Source organism: Triticum aestivum, chromosome 2A (genome assembly GCF_018294505.1).
Source record: "Triticum aestivum cultivar Chinese Spring chromosome 2A, IWGSC CS RefSeq v2.1, whole genome shotgun sequence".
NCBI lineage: Eukaryota > Viridiplantae > Streptophyta > Magnoliopsida > Poales > Poaceae > Triticum > Triticum aestivum.
Genome location: NC_057797.1, coordinates 182,389,585 through 182,404,684, shown reverse-complemented (window position 1 = coordinate 182,404,684; position 15,100 = coordinate 182,389,585). Strand labels below are relative to the sequence as shown.

General features: G+C 49.9%; 1 long non-coding RNA gene across 4 annotated transcripts; it reads right to left on the bottom strand.

Moving 5' to 3' along the window:
* Nucleotides 1-11,079: 11,079 nt before the first annotated feature.
* Nucleotides 11,080-14,163, bottom strand: LOC123185113 (uncharacterized). 4 transcript variants are annotated; one of them, XR_006493182.1, is made up of 4 exons: nucleotides 13,806-14,161; nucleotides 12,999-13,467; nucleotides 11,957-12,180; nucleotides 11,080-11,876 (listed from the first exon to the last, which is right to left on the bottom strand). It is a non-coding gene; the product is annotated as an uncharacterized lncRNA (long non-coding RNA). The 4 variants fall into 4 exon arrangements; XR_006493181.1 differs by having other exon boundaries at nucleotides 11,081-12,180; nucleotides 12,999-13,107; nucleotides 13,231-13,467; nucleotides 13,806-14,162; XR_006493180.1 differs by having other exon boundaries at nucleotides 11,082-11,504; nucleotides 11,612-12,180; nucleotides 13,806-14,162.
* Between the last annotated feature and the right edge of the window lie 937 nt (nucleotides 14,164-15,100).

The following is a 15,100-nucleotide window of genomic DNA, read 5'->3' as shown; positions in this document are numbered from 1 at the left end:
CTAGCTCCCCCTCCCGCATCGTCTTCACTGTGCGAGCGACCGAGCGCCCGTGCCCGCGGTCGCCGCCCGACCAGCTCGCCGCCCCAAGCCGCGGCAACGCCGAGGATAAGGTCGCCGCCCCTGGACGCCTCGAGTCCCCCCTCACCTACCGCTACGCCCCCGCCCAGATCCACTCCCTTCTTTCCCTCGCTCGCGCTCGCCCTTTCTCCCCACTGCCCGAGCACGCCCGCCGTCGTGCCTCGACCGTCCTCACGGCTACCGACCTCGCCTCGCCTCGCCGACCTGTCCAGCAGCTCCACCGTCGTCGACTACTGCGACCCCGACCACCATCGTGACCCGGGATCCAGCACCGCGGAAGGATCGGAGCAACTTCCTCCCCTGCATCCGCCGGAGTTCGACGTCGACTCCGTCGCCGTCACTGCATCCCACGCCTCCCCGAGTAGCTCCCCGTCACCGCTGTGAGCCCCATTTCCTTCCCCCTCTCTTTTGCTCCCGTACGCGCCCAGAGCGGCTGGACCCGCCATGGCCGAGCCGAGCTCCGCCGACGAGCTCGATGCCGTCGTTGTGACTGTCCACACGCTCGCCCGAGCTCACAGTTGTGCTCCTGGGGTTCCCAGGAGCCCAACGCGCACGCGCACGCTCCCTCCCGTGCCTCCTAGCGTAGTTTCCGTCAAGGTCCCGTACGCGCGGCCGCCGTATCTCGTCGCCGACCCGTCTCCGGTGACCGTTTGGTCACGGGCTCGTGCCCATTGGACTCGCCGCACCACGAAGATCCTCCCCAGCCTCCTCTTTTGCTCAATAGCGCGCTGCCTCGCCGTTTCTTCCTTCGGCCAAAGCCGCTCCGCCGCTGGCCTCGACGCCGGCGCCGATTCCGGCCAACTCCGGCGACGCCACCGTTCCTAGTCGACGCGCCTTCGTGCGCTCGTTCGAACGCCCCTAACCGCGACCTCCCCCGGGCCCTATAGCAGAATCCCGAATCCCCCCTGTACGCGTCGCCGTGTTTTTAGTCGCCGGCGGCGAAGCTCCGGCACCGCTGACGTGGCACCACCTGGGGCCACCCCCCGGGTCGCTGACCAGTGGCCCCAGGTGCCCCGGTTGGCCAGTTGACCAAGTCAGCTACGCTGATGTGGCAGTTACTTCCACTGACATGTTGGCCCCCACGCTAATTAAACTAAATTAATTAGTTAATCTAATTAGGCATTGACATGTGGGGCCTAACCTCTAATTAACTCTGTTTAGCTAAATTAAACTGCTGTTAGACCCACTGTCTATGACAGGTGGGACCCAGCTGCCAGGTTTGACCTGACCAGCTGCGGTTGACCTGCTGACATCATGCTGACGCAATAATTCCATTTATGTTAATTTAAATAATTTCTGGAAATGCTAAAATCTTTAGAAATTCGTAGAAATTAAACCGTAGCTCAGATGAAAATGTTTTCTATATGAAATTTGCTCAAAAAAATCAAACGAATCCGAATACGCGGTCCGTTCATCTGTCACATGCCCCTAGCATGCTGAACATGGGACATTCCCCCTCCGGTCATCTGTATGACACAGGTCCAGAACCGGGAAAACATTCCCGGTTGAATTTCCCCTTCTCCTATATCGTGTAGCCTTACGTTAGGTCACACCCGGCACAGCTTATTGCCATATTATGCCTTGTGATGCATTGTTTGCTCTGTATTTACTGTTTCTTCCTCCTCTTCTCTCCGGTAGACCCCGAGGCCGCAGATGCCCCGGTGATCGACTACGTCGTCGACGACGACCCCTCCTTGCCAGAGCAACCAGGCAAGCCCCCCCCTTTGATCATCCCGATATCGCCCATTCCATTCTCTCATGCTTGCATTAGATTTTTGCTATTGTTATTGTTTGCTCCTATTCTGATGCATAGCCTCCTTTTGTAACCTGCTTATTGTTACCTTACCGGCTTATCCTAAACTGCTTAGTATAGGTTGGTTAGTGATCCATCAGTGACCCCCACCTTGTCCTTGTTGCCCCTGCTTCATCATTGAAGACCCGATCAACGGGATTGAAGACCAGGCCCCGGCACCGCACATCACTTTCCCCTTAGTTGCTCGACGCTGCTGGGTTACTATCGAGTGCCGAGGGTGAGACCTCTATAGCACTTCTGATGTTAACCTGTAGTGTAGCTATTCGGTCGTGGTCATCGAGGGTGATTTCCTCCTTAACCACTTCCGATACGACTCTGTCGTGCAACCCCTCAAGTGTGAACCTCGAGGGTGATTCCTCTACGTTCACCTTGATGATTACATTGAGTGGAACCCACCGAGGGTGATTCCTTGGGTTTTCCTCTTGATGTTTGGACACACGGATACTTGGACTTTACAACTGTTACTTGGAAAGAGATGTGGAGACGGGTTGACCTGGAAGGTGCCCGTGAGATAATTACGAGGCATGGCCGGGCATTCTTAGCCCTTGCCGCAAGTCCTCGAGACGGGGCAACGGGGTCACCTCTTTCGTGAGTCTCTGCTTGTTACCGCGCGTTCCTAATCCACTACGATTTGGATATTTGATCCGAGGGGCCTCTGGCCTGATAGCACTAACCATCACGTGGGCATAGTATGGGCGTTCTGCGTCGTATACATCAGCCAAAGCTTAATAGACGTCAGCGACTGAGTGGCGCGCGCCGGGTTGGACTGCGCAAGCGCCTGCCTTGTTGAAGGAGGTAGCTAGGTCTGCTCACCGGCCGCGTACGCAACGTGCAGGAGTTTCCGGGGAGATGGCCCATGACCCCTGGGGGCATAGGTTTAGTCCGGCGTGCTGACCTCTCTGTTAAGTCTAGGTCGGGTTGCGGCGTATTGTTTGGCCGAGGCCGGGCATGACCCTGGAAAGTGTGTCCGACCGGAGTCAATCGAGCGTGGTGGGTAAGTTGGTGCACCCCTGCAGGGAAGAAAACATCTATCGATAGCCTGTCCTACGGTAACGGACACTTGGAGTTGTATCCCGATCGATACAACTAGAACTGGATACTTGTGATGAGAACTGGATGGTGATGAGGATTTGATTGTGATGATAACCGGATAGTATGGCTCTGGGATGCCTGTCTCGCAGGGAGTCGAGAAAGGATCTCCGGCCGAGGTTGATAACACTTCTACTACTTTACTTTATGCTACTCTACTCTCTCCGGTTGTTGCAAGATGGTGGTTTCCAAAAGATGCTAGTCTTCGATAGGACTAGGCCTTCTCTCTATTCTGGCATTTCTGCAGCCCAGTCCACATATATATCCTTCCTTTGATAATGTTGCATATGTAGTGTAGATCCTTGCTTGCGAGTACTTTGGATGAGTACTCACGGTTGCTTTGCTTCCCTGTTTCCCCCTTTCTTCTTCTTTCCGGTTGATGCAACCAGATGTCGGAGCCCAGGAGCCAGATGCCACCGTCGATGCCTACTACTACGTGAAGACCGCCGACGACCAGGAGTAGTTAGGAGGCTCCCAGGCAGGAGGCCTTGCCTTTTCGATCGTTGCTACTTTTGTGCTAGCCTTCTTAAGGCAAACTTGTCTAACTCCTGTCTGTATTCAGATATTGTTGCTTCCGCTGACTCTTGTGTTTTCGAGCTTATGTATTCGAGCCCCCGAGGCCCCTGGCTTGTAATATAAAGCTTGTATTATTTTATTTTGTGTCTAGAGTTATGTTGTGATATCTTCCCGTGAGTCCTTGATCTTGATCGTACACATTTGCATGTATGATTAGTGTATGATTGAATCGAGGGCGTCACAAGTTGGTATCAGAGCCGACTGCCTGTAGGTAGCCCCCTTTCCAACTACTTGGCCGAAGTTGAGTCTAGTCACTGAAAAACTTTTACTAACACTGGCTGTGTGTCTTACGGGCCCACGTCGCCATTGGGTGTTATTAGGATCTTTTATTCCTCGTCTATACTCTGGGACTCTGATCTCTCGTCTATTCGGGTTAAACGATTTTACTAACTCTAACGCTAGGTTCTCGCAATGACTTCCTCCCGGAGAGCCCCTTCCTTCCAGATGATCACCTGCTCCCCCAGAAGCCTTCGAAGATACTCTCCGATGTTCGCTCGAGAACTTGTGCTCATCACTTTTGCGATTCCCTTCCACCGTCAACCCCTATGGAAAACTACATACACTTGCCATTCATACAATCATTCCTCGATGCTCTTGTTATTGCAAGATGCCCCAAAATTCTCTATTGTTTCGAGAATCCTTTGAGCTTACTGCCTTGCAGTTCTTTGCCCCATGAATACCTCCCCTTCGAATAATTCCTCGCACTCACCGAGGATTCGTTCATCCTCAGTTGTTCGTGTGATTCTCAAAATTCTTTGAAATACTATCTGATCTTCCAAAAATCCTCAGCAACCTGTTGCTGTTGAAATTCTTGTTTGCTTGCATTATGGTTAATTCCATATTTCAAGTAATCTTCATTGACATCCTCTGTCACTATCCTTTTGAGTCCGTTGATTCAATATGTTGCGGATGCTCGCAATCCTCAGTCGGATCATAGAATTCATCCTTCCGGCTTGGACGTCATTTGACCAAGAGTTGTTTCTCGACCAATCGATTTGTTGTCGATTGTATCCCTAAGGCTATTCAACTTACTTATCTTTTGATCAAAGCGTCTGCTTCTGATCTTCTATTTTTGAAATCATGATTTCTTTGCATTTAAGCATCGAATTATTCAGATGTTTCTATTATCCGAAGCCTTTGCATTCTTTCTTCATCTGATTGATTACCGATACTCACATCAACTCTGTCGTGAATCGCCAGATCCATTGTTGGGTTGTTATCCGACAGTGTCCTTCACATCCAAAATCTTATCAGTATTTCCCTGATACATAATACCTTCAGTATATTGTATCATCTGCTTTGACTTCGATACTCTGCTTTCGAACTCGTATCTTTTGCTTGGTTGATGGTGGTATAGATTCGTAAAGATGCCCCTATGGGTTGAACTTATGCCTTCCGTAATCCGAGTGAACCCGAGAGTTCTCACGAGTCTTACTCTTCTGGTACTTCGCCAGATAAATCCTCTGCACTACATTTTCTTTGAAAAACGAGGAGTGAATGAAAGGTTATGCATTGAAAAAGTGGGAGTCGACCTTGAACCCTTGTGTTCATGCCCATGGACCCGATGTAGAACTTATCGTGGAAGCTGCTCGTAAATATAATTACCCTTTCTTATAAGTTCATCTTGTATCGGTGGTTTGATCATTCGTAACCGTGGTTCCGACCATAGTTTCTCCTTAACTCCATTTCCTGGACAAGTTAAAATACTTGTCTTCTGCAGATCATTTCATATGTCTAACCTCTATTTTTGATCTACCTTCAAGTATTGCCTCATGTTATCTCGAGGATATTGTGTCATTGCACTACCTCTTGTAAATTCTTAATTGGAGTGATACTCCGTCACATCATTCCTAGCCTGATCGGATATATCATTATCGTGCTAATTTTAACTATGCTACCTGGTCCTTATTCTTGGAGCACAACTTTTCGACGATGAGCGAAGCTTACGTCGATCTTCCTCATCTTGTCATTTCACCTCAAACAACAAGCTTGATTACGAGCTTGTGTCGCATCCGTGGTTCCAATAGCCTTTCGCTTCGTCATTCCTTTTGCTTGATGTTGTCGTTGTTCGATGGCCTCTTCATAGTACCTTGACAAAATCTGTCGTGATCCCCATCAATATACTGACCTGTTTCAGGATATCAATCGAATTCATGATGAGAAATGCCATCCTCACCCCTCGATGATTTGTGTTATCATCGACAACATTCTTGTCCCCCCCCCCAACAAACTTGTTCATATAAATTTTGGGAATACATCCTTTGTGACGTGTCGATGGATTGTTACTGAACCCATCGGCCACCTCCTCATCTTTTCCTTGATAAAATATCATGATATGTTCTAAAAATTCCGATGGACCCTTTGTGTTCCCAAGGTCTGACCTTTACCTGATGACCATGACAATGCTTTCCCAAAGCATGACTGTGGTACTCCGAACCTCTTTAAAAACATTTGGAGGCGCAATGCTAAATGTTTCTTGATCACTTATCCAAACACTGTTGTATGGGTAACGTCATGAATTTCCTCCCCCCCCCCCCTTTACCTAAAAGGTAATCTACTACCTTGTCATGGATTTCATCCTCTGCTTGTCCTTGGGATTAATGTGCTCCTGATATTTGTGCTTAAACACATTTTCCTTTCCATTGTTTTGTTTTACCTTTCTTGTAATCTAACTTGTCTGAGCAGAGATAAATCCATGCTTAAGTAAGCACCTCGGTGTACAACTCTATCAGTAAGACCATGTTACTATTGCTGGTGACATTCCGGTAACCACCGATGGAAGAGAACTTTGCCTATTGGTCCGCCTCGTCTTGCGAGCAGGAGAATGGTTCTCTTCATCCCTCGCCCTTGGTACCAACGTTGTTGCCAACATAATTGACAGTCTATGCTCTGACCTACCTTGCTATCATGACCATGCAAAATACTAGCGCCCTTCCTGCTTTTAGCCCACATGGTGGGCCCACAACCCACGGTTCCATAGGATCGAAACCTGACTCTCCTGTTTATCCTTTATTCTGAAGTATCATTTGCTCTTGGCTTTGTGTGTTGTCACGAGCCACCGTCCGAGAGATGATCTTTTCCCGATGCTCTGAACCCCTTTCTCACACTCTGTCCAGGTATCGATCGTTTGCCCATTCGCTTGAAACTTCCTATTGTACCTTCATATTTGCTCTTGATGTTTTCTTAAGTTTCAACTCGAGAGATACTTCTGCCACATTCCCTGAATTGTTCTCCAGATAATTAACCCTATAAGGGTCAGTTCTCCCGAAGTTGCTCTTTACTTCACCACTTAAATCTCGGGACGAGATTTCTTGTAGTGGAGGAGATTTGTAACACCCCCAGTGTCATGCTACAGTAATCCCCTGTTAATGGTGCCATGTCATCATGCTACTGATTGCTAATCTTCACTTATCCAAATCACACTTCAAATTCAAGTCCAATCTAAAGTCAAAAATTCATATTTATCAGACATGAAATCTAAAAAGTTCATCCTATGGCAAATAATCCCTAGATAATTGTCATGTTGAAGCCAACATTTTTGGAATTCCCAAATTAACCTTGGGAATTTATTATCTAGTCCAACAAGTATTTAAGATGTCCTTTTCATTTTCTAAAAATGCTTGGACAACTCCTGATGACCCCAAACTCTTAGTGGCAGTGAAAAATACTAGAAAGAATTTAAGTGGCCAGTCCCACATTTTTTTCTCAAGGTATTTTGGTAGCCCAAAATATTCCCTAGATGTCTCTGATTTTTTTAACATAAAAGAGAAATCAAAAAAAAGAAGGAAAAAGCCCCCCCCCTCAATTGGGCCGATTGGCCCAGCTGGCCACCGCCCCCCCCCCTTGGGCCTCAGCCCACCTGGCCGACCCAGGCCTCCTAGCTCCCCCTCCCGCATCGTCTTCACTGTGCGAGCGACCGAGCGCCCGTACCCGCGGTCGCCGCCCGACCAGCTCGCCACCCCAAGCCGCGGCAACGCCGAGGATAAGGTCGCCGCCCGTGGACGCCTCGAGTCCCCCCTCACCTACCGCTACGCCCCCGCCCAGATCCACTCCCTTCTTTCCCTCGCTCGCGCTCGCCCTTTCTCCCCACTGCCCGAGCACGCCCGCCGTCGTGCCTCGATCGTCCTCACGGCTACCGACCTCGCCTCGCCTCGCCGACCTGTCCAGCAGCTCCACCGTCGTCGACTACTGCGACCCCGACCACCATCGTGACCCGGGATCCAGCACCGCGGAGGGATCGGAGCAACTTCCTCCCCTGCATCCGCCGGAGTTCGACGTCGACTCCGTCGCCGTCACTGCATCCCACGCCTCCCCGAGCAGCTCCCCGTCACCGCTGTGAGCCCCATTTCCTTCCCCCTCTCTTTTGCTCCCGTACGCGCCCAGAGCGGCTGGACCCGCCATGGCCGAGCCGAGCTCCGCCGACGAGCTCGATGCCGTCGTTGTGACCGTCTGCACGCTCGCCCGAGCTCACAGTTGTGCTCCTGGGGTTCCCAGGAGCCCAACGCGCACGCGCACGCTCCCTCCCGTGCCTCCTAGCGTAGTTTCCGTCGAGGTCCCGTACGCGCGGCCGCCGTATCTCGTCGCCGACCCGTCTCCGGTGACCGTTTGGTCACGGGCTCGTGCCCATTGGACTCGCCGCACCACGAAGATCCTCCCCAGCCTCCTCTTTTGCTCAATAGCGCGCTGCCTCGCCATTTCTTCCTTCGGCCAAAGCCGCTCCGCCGCTGGCCTCGACGCCAGCGCCGATTCCGGCCAACTCCGGCGACGCCACTGTCCCTAGTCGACGCGCCTTCGTGCGCTCGTTCGAACGCCCCTAACCGCGACCTCCCCCGGGCCCTATAGCAGAATCCCGATTCCCCCCTGTATGCGCCGCCATGTTTTTAGTCGCCGGCGGCGAAGCTCCGGCACCGCTGACGTGGCACCACCTGGGGCCACCCCCCGGGTCGCTGACCAGTGGCCCCAGGTGCCCCGGTTGGCCAGTTGACCAAGTCAGCTACGCTGATGTGGCAGTTACTTCCACTGACATGTTGGCCCCCACGCTAATTAAACTAAATTAATTAGTTAATCTAATTAGGCATTGACATGTGGGGCCCAACCTCTAATTAACTCTGTTTAGCTAAATTAAACTGCTGTTAGACCCACTGTCTATGACAGGTGGGACCCAGCTGCCAGGTTTGACCTGACCAGATGCGGTTGACCTGCTGACCTCTTGCTGACATCATGCTGACGCAATAATTCCATTTATGTTAATTTAAATAATTTCTGGAAATGCTAAAATCTTTAGAAATTCGTAGAAATTAAACCGTAGCTCAGATGAAAATGTTTTCTATATGAAATTTGCTCAAAAAAATCAAACGAATCCGAATACGCGGTCCGTTCATCTGTCACATGCCCCTAGCATGCTGAACATGGGACATTCCCCCTCCGGTCATCTGTATGACACAGGTCCGGAACCGGGAAAACATTCCCGGTTGAATTTCCCCTTCTCCTATATCGTGTAGCCTTACGTTAGGTCACACCCGGCACAGCTTATTGCCATATTATGCCTTGTGATGCATTGTTTGCTCTGTATTTACTGTTTCTTCCTCCTCTTCTCTCCGGTAGACCCCGAGGCCGCAGATGCCCCGGTGATCGACTACGTCGTCGACGACGACCCCTCCTTGCCAGAGCAACCAGGCAAGCCCCCCCTTTGATCATCCCGATATCGCCCATTCCATTCTCTCATGCTTGCATTAGATTTTTGCTATTGTTATTGTTTGCTCCTATTCTGATGCATAGCCTCCTTTTGTAACCTGCTTATTGTTACCTTACCGGCTTATCCTAAACTGCTTAGTATAGGTTGGTTAGTGATCCATCAGTGACCCCCACCTTGTCCTTGTTGCCCCTGCTTCATCATTGAAGACCCGATCAACGGGATTGAAGACCAGGCCCCGGCACCGCACATCACTTTCCCCTTAGTTGCTCGACGCTGCTGGGTTACTATCGAGTGCCGAGGGTGAGACCTCTACAGCACTTCTGATGTTAACCTGTAGTGTAGCTATTCGGTCGTGGTCATCGAGGGTGATTTCCTCCTTAACCACTTCCGATACGACTCTGTCGTGCAACCCCTCAAGTGTGAACCTCGAGGGTGATTCCTCTACGTTCACCTTGATGATTACATTGAGTGGAACCCACCGAGGGTGATTCCTTGGGTTTTCCTCTTGATGTTTGGACACACTGATACTTGGAATTTACAACTGTTACTTGGAAAGAGATGTGGAGACGGGTTGACCTGGAAGGTGCCCGTGAGATAATTACGAGGCGTGGCCGGGCATTCTTAGCCCTTGCCGCAAGTCCTCGAGACGGGGCAACGGGGTCACCTCTTTCGTGAGTCTCTGCTTGTTACGGCGCGTTCCTAATCCACTACGATTTGGATATTTGATCCGAGGGGCCTCTGGCCTGATAGCACTAACCATCACGTGGGCATAGTATGGGCGTTCTGCGTCGTATACATCAGCCAAAGCTTAATAGACGTCAGCGACTGAGTGGCGCGCGCCGGGTTGGACTGCGCAAGCGCCTGCCTTGTTGAAGGAGGTAGCTAGGTCTGCTCACCGGCCGCGTACGCAACGTGCAGGAGTTTCCGGGGAGATGGCCCATGACCCCTGGGGGCATAGGTTTAGTCCGGCGTGCTGACCTCTCTGTTAAGTCTAGGTCGGGTTGCGGCGTATTGTTTGGCCGAGGCCGGGCATGACCCTGGAAAGTGTGTCCGACCGGAGTCAATCGAGCGTGGTGGGTAAGTTGGTGCACCCCTGCAGGGAAGAAAACATCTATCGATAGCCTGTCCTACGGTAACGGACACTTGGAGTTGTATCCCGATCGATACAACTAGAACTGGATACTTGTGATGAGAACTGGATGGTGATGAGGATTTGATTGTGATGATAACCGGATAGTATGGCTCTGGGATGCCTGTCTCGCAGGGAGTCGAGAAAGGATCTCCGGCCGAGGTTGATAACACTTCTACTACTTTACTTTATGCTACTCTACTCTCTCCGGTTGTTGCAAGATGGTGGTTTCCAAAAGATGCTACTCTTCGATAGGACTAGGCCTTCTCTCTATTCTGGCATTTCTGCAGCCCAGTCCACATATATATCCTTCCTTTGATAATGTTGCATATGTAGTGTAGATCCTTGCTTGCGAGTACTTTGGATGAGTACTCACGGTTGCTTTGCTTCCCTGTTTCCCCCTTTCTTCTTCTTTCCGGTTGATGCAACCAGATGTCGGAGCCCAGGAGCCAGATGCCACCGTCGATGCCTACTACTACGTGAAGACCGCCGACGACCAGGAGTAGTTAGGAGGCTCCCAGGCAGGAGGCCTTGCCTTTTCGATCGTTGCTACTTTTGTGCTAGCCTTCTTAAGGAAAACTTGTCTAACTCATGTCTGTATTCAGATATTGTTGCTTCCGCTGACTCTTGTGTTTTCGAGCTTATGTATTCGAGCCCCCGAGGCCCCTGGCTTGTAATATAAAGCTTGTATTATTTTATTTTGTGTCTAGAGTTGTGTTGTGATATCTTCCCGTGAGTCCTTGATCTTGATCGTACACATTTGCGTGTATGATTAGTGTACGATTGAATCGAGGGCGTCACAGACGTCACCCTCCCCCTGGCGCGCCACGGCGGGCTCTAACTGCCGCTCATCGTGCTCGCCTCCACCCTCGCCGTGGCGCTCCTCCTCCCCAACTTCCACGCCGTGCAGCCCCTCGCCGCAGCCGCGCTCCGGGACACAAACAGATAACATATGTAGGCTGACTTGAGCAAAGAAGATCACAAGATGAAAAAATTAATCATCATCACAATAAAATAACTCTTTCTCCTCAATCTGCATAGCAGAGCATGAATACGCCCAAATAGTTACATAATTTGCCTCCTTTCCATATACCTAGATAATTAGATTTCCTTGAAGGAAGAGTCTGTAAGAAAGGAATATGTAGAAATTAGAAAACCAACATAAAGCAAACTGACATTCATCTATCCTTACCAATTGAGGTGCATTAGTGAGAAAACCGAAACTTCTTACCATGTTGCCTGCGCAAGTAGCAGGCTTCCTAGGTTTGAATCACTCGAAGAGATGAATGGCCAAATCGCTGCAGCTGCTCTGTTCTGCTGATTGTGCGGGAGGACGAAGTGGTGAAGACACAGATGTGGGGACGGATTGCATCACCAATTCGATAGCCAAAAACGACTAATAAATTCCATCTTTATAAACAACAATACGGGTTTGCACACTTGTAACCTTCGGCCAGTGTGTTGCAACAGGAGAAAAAATAGTTCTTCTCATGTCTCTGCCTCGGTAAATAGATTTCAAATAATGCCTTAATATTCAATCTTGCATATCAAAATAGGGAGAAAAGGTAGTTCCTACCTCCCAGGTGGTAGGGTTGTCAGCACGGACTCCACAAACTTTTCGGGTTCGATTCCAACTTCTAACTGCGCAACTGGCTGAGCATGATCGACATGTCCATTCATTGAGTCATCCTCGCCATAGCGAGTTCGTATGGGCATTCCTTAGAGAACCCAACCTGCTAGTCGTCTTCACTCTTCTCATTCAATTCTTGAATTTCTCATGCCGTGTAATACTCATCAGGCCTAAAAAATATGACAAAAGATGTAGGATTCAGAGTACAGATCTTTAGAAAGATAACTTTTCTTTCAAAACAAAAGCCACATGTGAACCAAACTCTTCTTTCACAACAAAAGCCATCTGAACCAAGTCTGATGCCCACTAAAAAAACACTATGTTTAATGCATGCAACTCCAAGTGGAACTTATGCAGATAAACGAAGCAACATGATGATAGAAATCTGGAGATGGCACTAATTGATCTAGTGGGTCTCATCTGTAGTTTGTAGGTAAATAAGCGGACCCAAGTGAACTTGATGTCCTAGATAGTTTGTACAAATGCTCATATTGCCAGACTGCTCCTTTGAACCAGGCCGAAATACATATTGCGAATTCATGCGGCTGTACCACTCACATAACATGTGGAATTTAGATGGGCAGAAGAACATCGTATAGGCACTTGCAATCGAGATTCCCTAAACCGTGAACCACGCAGCTGCTGCGTTGTCATTAGTTACCAAATGGCAGAGGAGAGTAGAGGTAGCAGCAATAATGTGGACTCTAAAATACTCTAGCCACAACACTGCCCCCGCACCTTGCTCATCTTATTACTCATTACAACCATCTGGATTCATTTGTCCTAACAACTAAGCAAGCATTGGAATCGGATCAGATGTAATGGAAAACAAAATGCTTAACCATGCATTAGATTCAGTCATAAAAACTTGTTCTTTCTGTCTTTCTTAATATATGGGCGTGTAGGTCTCCTGCGTATTCCCAAAAAGAATTTAGATTCAGTGAGACGCAGAACATGAAAAAGATAAGAGTTGCAAGAATCACAATACCTGGGACTCAATAGTTTCTTCACAAAAGTACCCATCAAACCAAGATTTAATATACCATCAAGAATGCCTGCCATAATTTCCTCAATCATCAAGAATTCCTGCCAATGCCCTGTTATACCATCAAGAGATTTAATAGAGCTATCTTGAGATCAGGGGATGGAGTTTGGAGCCACTGCTCGCTGAAGGTTTATGGTATTATCGGACATTCAGTCATCTCAAGCACATAACCTACTTGCGCGGGGCAGTCCGCGCCTCCAGTCCATAATGTGATGCAACAGACATCACCAAACGATCTCCGGGGATAATGGAGTGATGGTAGCTTGCCTAGTTTAGTAGCCCCCTGTTGTCGGTCTCCGACCACCCTCATTCCTTTACAGATGTCGTCATCCGGCCACGGACGACAGCTGACCGTTGCTGCTGAACTTGGCCTCCAATGCTTCCTCTAGCCGCCTCCTTTATTTTGGAATATCTGCAGCATAGAGACCAACATAATCGTTTACCCCATGTAAACTGCAATTTGGAAGAATGCATATGTCTACACAATTATTTCCATTGTATACATGGAAGTAGCGATGCATTGACTATTGTACCTGATTAAAAAAGTAATGAGTAACAGCTCAAATAAGAAATCAAGAACATTGAACCTGATATTCAATAATGGGCAATGCACATGATTAACTTGTGCTACTTGCGCTCCATCAACAGTGTAATATCATTCTCACCTTCAACAATTACCGGAACACAAACAAATCAAACCTGACCCTAAATCTGCCTCTATAGCCAATAGGAAGAAGCATCATCACTCACCTCGCCAGCGTCTGCAGCACTTGAGATCCTCTACGCATCTCTTGTCCACCAACGCTGCCTGTGCACGCTCACATCCCCATGTTGACCACCATGGTTGAGCCTGCAGCAGTAGGGGTGGGGGCGGAACAGGGAGTGAGGAGGGAGATGGCGAGGGGCAAGATGGAGAAGAGGGGAGTATGGAGCGCCGGCGGGCATGTCATCCACCATAGTTGGGCCTGGGGGAGTAGAGGTGGGGGAGAAGATGGAGAAGAGTGGCGGACGGAGCTCCGGCGGGCAGGCCGGAGGGGCGGCGGCTCCAACCCTAGCTTGTTCGTGTGTGGGTCAAAGAAGGAGATGGGTGAGAGGAGTAAACAGCGAAACGTTTTTTTACAACACGGGCCGATGATAGCGAGGGAGTCGGGCCAGCGATAGCGAAGCAGACAGGGCAAGCGGCCCACACGTGAACGGATAAAATTCTGGAATTAAACGTTTTTGGATGAAATAGTACCACCTCGGATGTAGAAAATAATATAGGTGAAAAAACTGAAAGCGTAAATTCATGGGGAGAAGCGTATTGTGATGGTGAACCCACGGAGTCAATCCGTGCTTTATTATTAGGGAATAGACTAGCAAACATGCCCGTGCGTTGCAACGGGTCATAAAAATTCTAGTAGTTCAACAACAATTCTCTCTCTCCCTCTCCCTTGCCGCCACCAGAGGGTGCGGCCAGGCAAAGCTCGGCCCACGCCAGTGCTGCCAAGGTTCATTTCTCTTCACTCGGCAGTCGGCGACATGGGACATGGCAGGGCGGTGTCCTTCTGCCGGTGGTGGGCGTTTGTCGGATCGGTCGGCCAGATTTCCTTGGCTGCTTGGGCAGAAGGTCCTAGTGGACGACGGTCGTGGCGTGAGGTGGTTCCCGGTGCCCCTCTCGTCAGATCTGTGGCGGACTATCATAACATGCGGTTCTCTTCATCGGCTGCTCTAGATCTCCGGCGTCCGTGCTCGGAGGTGTTGGTGGTTGGCCTGGTTGGTGACGGGGTGGAAGCTTGTCTAGGGGAAACTTCTGGCCGACAGCGGCGGCCACATCGTCGATGGCACTCTGGGGGTTATTCCCTTTCTTGGTGGCAACGATGAGGTAAACTCCGATCCTCACTACTCCCTAGTTCCCCATGAATGAGCGGCGGCGGCGCCATGGCGTCATCACCTTCTTGGAGGTTCCATCTTGGGCATTAGATGGAGGGTGTGCGCGGTGAGCACGGATGGTTCCCGATGCCAGAGTTGGTGTGGTGTGGCATCTACCGCAGCAACGACGGTGG